The sequence below is a fragment of the Myotis brandtii genome, unplaced genomic scaffold (genome assembly GCF_000412655.1).
Source record: "Myotis brandtii unplaced genomic scaffold, ASM41265v1 scaffold61, whole genome shotgun sequence".
Classification (NCBI taxonomy): Eukaryota; Metazoa; Chordata; class Mammalia; order Chiroptera; family Vespertilionidae; genus Myotis; species Myotis brandtii.
Window position 1 is genome coordinate 3,777,066 of NW_005370318.1, and position 3,868 is coordinate 3,780,933.

General features: G+C 50.4%; 1 long non-coding RNA gene across 1 annotated transcript in view; it reads left to right on the forward strand.

Moving 5' to 3' along the window:
- The window catches only part of LOC106728407, a 1,779-nt gene extending 796 nt beyond the window's left edge, over positions 1-983 (forward strand). Inside the window, exon 2 of the long non-coding RNA XR_001364715.1 lies at positions 628-983. This is a non-coding gene — a long non-coding RNA (uncharacterized LOC106728407). The remainder of the gene's footprint in view (positions 1-627) is intronic.
- The last annotated feature ends 2,885 nt before the right edge of the window (positions 984-3,868 follow it).

Below are 3,868 nucleotides of genomic sequence, written 5' to 3' on the forward strand. Positions count from 1 at the left end.
GTGGAGCCGCTGGCCGGGCTGCCAGCCTCGGCGCTGGCGTTATGCGGGTCACTGAGGGCTGAGTCCATAACGAAGCTGCGCTCCGGGTCCGATTCCAGTTCCGGCCGCTGCATCAGGAGATGGGCACTGCGGGGAAAGCCACGTTCCCCTAAAGAAACAGGAAGTGACGTGCCTCCCGCGCCGCCAGGGCCGCGCACGCGTGCACGTCTCTGCACCCGAGCGCCCTCTAGCGGAGGCGGAGGGCCCGGCGGCCGGTTGCTAAGCAACTTGCTAGATGCGATCAAGAAAGGATCACGAGACCCCTGCGGTAGGCGTCCCTCCTGAGAGAGACCAGAGTATCCTATTCTCAGTCTCAGTGGACTTCCTCAGTCGACCAGACTGTCCCAAAGATCCCAATCCTCATTACTAAGAATTCATCTACTCACGCATGCATTCATCCAATATTCCATTGTTCCTTCACTCCTTAAGTATTTCAATATCCCATTATATGCCAGGCACTGTCATAGGCTCTGAGGACACTGAGAAGGAATAATGTTAGGGGAAAAAATAGAATATTGGGGACTCGCTATAGTTATAAGAAATATTAATCATGCTCTGTTAACCGTGATGGCCTTCTTCTGATTAAAGAAAGGACCTTCTAACCTGACTGGGAGTTGTACGCCCCGGGACCTGGGAGTCAACTTTAGACCTGGCAGTCAACCTTGGACCTGGGAACCAACTTGGAATGTGGTCCCTTCTCATTCAAGAACTACCTAATATCACGGAAGGAATAACGACCTTGTTGCCCAAACAATGGAGTCCCACCCCAGCCCAAATTGCATACTTCCCCAAGCATGTAATCCCTACTTCCCCATGTAATCTTTGCCCTTCTTCTCAATATAAGCAGCTGGCTTATGGAAGGTTGCAGAGCTGGTTTTTGTGGATGACCCGCTGCTCTCCCATACCGCTGGCATTATTGGAATAAACGTTCTTATATGATTCAACCCTGTCTCTGCTTAATTGGCTCAAGTAGTGACAGGCAGCCTGGACCCACTGGTTGTCCGGTTTCAATAATACAGGCAAATGTCTGTCCCTGCCCTCGTTAAGCTTGCATTCTTAGTTTGGTGGAATGGGTGGTGGTGGTGTTGGGAAAACAATATATAACATGAACAAAATAAAATATGAAGTCTATAAGATGCTAGTGTTTAGTTATATGTTACATAGCATGTTAATGGAGATAAGTAATTTAGAGAGGCCTCCCTCTCTGGGAACCCACTACACTTCTGTATATGGCTTGGGCCAGGGTGGTTCCAGACAGTTCCACAGGGTGAAGTTCAGGTGGCTGTCTGTGTAGTTGAGCAGCCCTGTGGGGCTCCCAGGGTGTGTGTGGTCAGGGATGAGGAGCGGGTGTGGGTAGGAGTGGCCTGGACTTGGCTGCAGGCCCCTGCTGTCTGGGGCTCCTGGCTATGTCACTGCTGCCCTAGTTAAGAGCTGGAGAAAGTGTGTCAGACAAACTGGAGAAAGCTGCAACCTGCAGGCACCTAGCACTGGCGAAACTTTGAGCCAAGCAGTGGAGAAGAAAGCCTGCGTTCCAGAACCCAGGAAATGAGCCATCTAGAACCAGGAGGGGAAGATCCATTCTCCTCCGGGGCCTTCTAGTATACTCTACTGAAAAGGTTTATCGTGCCAGCTGGCAAAGGAGAATTTTTTTTTTTTTTTTTTACTGTAAGAGGACATTTATTTGGTAAATTACACGGGTAAAAGTAATTCCTAGAAGAAGCCGATAACCCGAACGGTGAGCTGAGGTATTTTCCGGGGGTCGTGTCTCGCAACACCGAAGAATGAGCTCTGTGGACCAGAAGACTTAAGCAAAAGTGTGGAAATTGATTACAAGCTGATTGAGACTCCCCTCGAGGGGAGGGGGGCCCCAGTAACGGGCTGTCTGTTAAAGCCTTGTAGCCCAGGGGTGTATATTTGCTACAAGCCTGTTTCTGTATCCATGTCATCACCTGATTGATTCCCTCATTGTTCTTGCCCAGCAACGGACCTGAACTTTCCCTGTTTCTGTGTGTTCTTTCTCTGTCCCTATGCTGAACTTTCCCTGTTTCTATGTGTTCTTTCTCTGTCCCTATGCTGAACTTTCCCTGTTTCTATGTGTTCTTTCTCTGTCCCTATGCTGAACTTATCTCTGTTTCTATGCATTCGTACACCTTATTGTTGCAGGCCCTCCCTCGGTTTCCCTGGCCTCCCGCTTTGAGTCCAGAAACATTTTGTTATTCCTGCTTGGTTGGTTTCTGTGATTAGGCTGCTCAAGGGCCGTGTCTGCCCCTGCCTATGTCCCACCTGCCTTTGTTTTCCACTGGACCCCTGCCCTGCCTGCCTGCGTTTCAAGTTAACCCTCTCAAAATGGGCTTAGGAAATGAGTTATGGAGGTAAAGGAAGGGCCCTTGGAGCTTGGGAGAGAGGAAGCTAAAGGTGATGTGCCTGGGGGAAGGGAGGAGGGGGGAGGGGAGGGGAGAGGGAAAGGCATGGCAGGCCTGCTCCAGGGAGGGAGGGAGAGCACCCAAAGGAGAAATCTTTACAAGGCTCAGCTCCATTATCACAGAGCTGGCAAAAAAATGGGTTTAAAGCTGAGAGGCAATGAACTGATAGACGGCACGGATGGTGTAAAATCACACGGCTTGGTCCTAGCTTAGCCGGTGGTGAGGAGGGGCTGGAGCAAGGGGTTCATGGTGAGGGGAGACAAAGGCAAGGAGTCGGACTATGGAAGTTTGAATAGTAGGCTGTTTGCTGAGTACATTCCAGGCACTGTACTAACTTTATGGGTGTCTTCTCTGATCCCAATAACGCTAGTAAGGGAAATTGGTTCACTTTTATAGATGACTCAACTAAGCCTCACAGAGGTAAACTAGCTAGCCCAGGTCATACGGTCAGCAGTGGGAGAGGAGAGACTCAGTGGGAGAGGAGAGACTCAGGGCTGTAAGACTCCAAAGACTTTGCTCTTTCCAACATTCTAGCTACACAGAAGGCGAAGGAGTTTGGACCAGAGTAGCTTAGTTCTGGGCAGATGGTGTCAATAAGCTGGACATACCTTAGTGAATGGGAGAAGGCCGTGTGCCTGATGAAATCACTCATCAATAATTCAGGCTGCTGGGCCTCATGGCTCTGAGCCTCCTCATCTGAGAGCTTACAACCGGAAATCAGAGACACACTTGCTTCAAGCTAGGCCGAACACTGGATTTAGTTTGGCCCAGAGCAGATCTGGCCATCTCCCTCTACACTCCAGGGTGGGAGACTGTGACTGCGACCCAGGGAACTGACGGGTTGACCCAAGTTCAGAAAGCTCCTGTCAAGGGTTGGATTTCCGGCTTGGGTCTACCTGTCTTGATATTCTCCAGAGATGCGGATGAGACAGTCTGAGGGTGGGTGCCTCCTGTATACGGCTGCTTTTCCAGAGGAGATCTGAGCTGACATCAAGAATGGAGGTTGTTTAGAGCCTGGGATAGATAAATTACCAAATATTTGTTCCAAAGAACAAATGCAGTCCTTCCCCCACCTCTTTTCACTTATTATTATACTAGAGGCCCGGTGCATGAAAATTCATGCACTCGGGGAGGGGGGTTTTCCTCAGCCTGGCCTGTACCTTCTTGCAGTCCGGGACCCTCGGGAGATGTCTACCTGCTGGCTTAGGCCCAGTTCCCTGGGGATAAGGCCTAAGCTGGCAGTCAGACATCCCTCTGGCAGCCCAGGAGCCCTTGGGGGGACATCCTTAGTGCTGCCGAGGAGGAGGGAGAGGCTCCTGCCACCGCTGCTGGATTCAGTCACTATGAATGCGTTTACAATTTAAAAATTTTTTCCTCATACACACACATACACACACACACACATA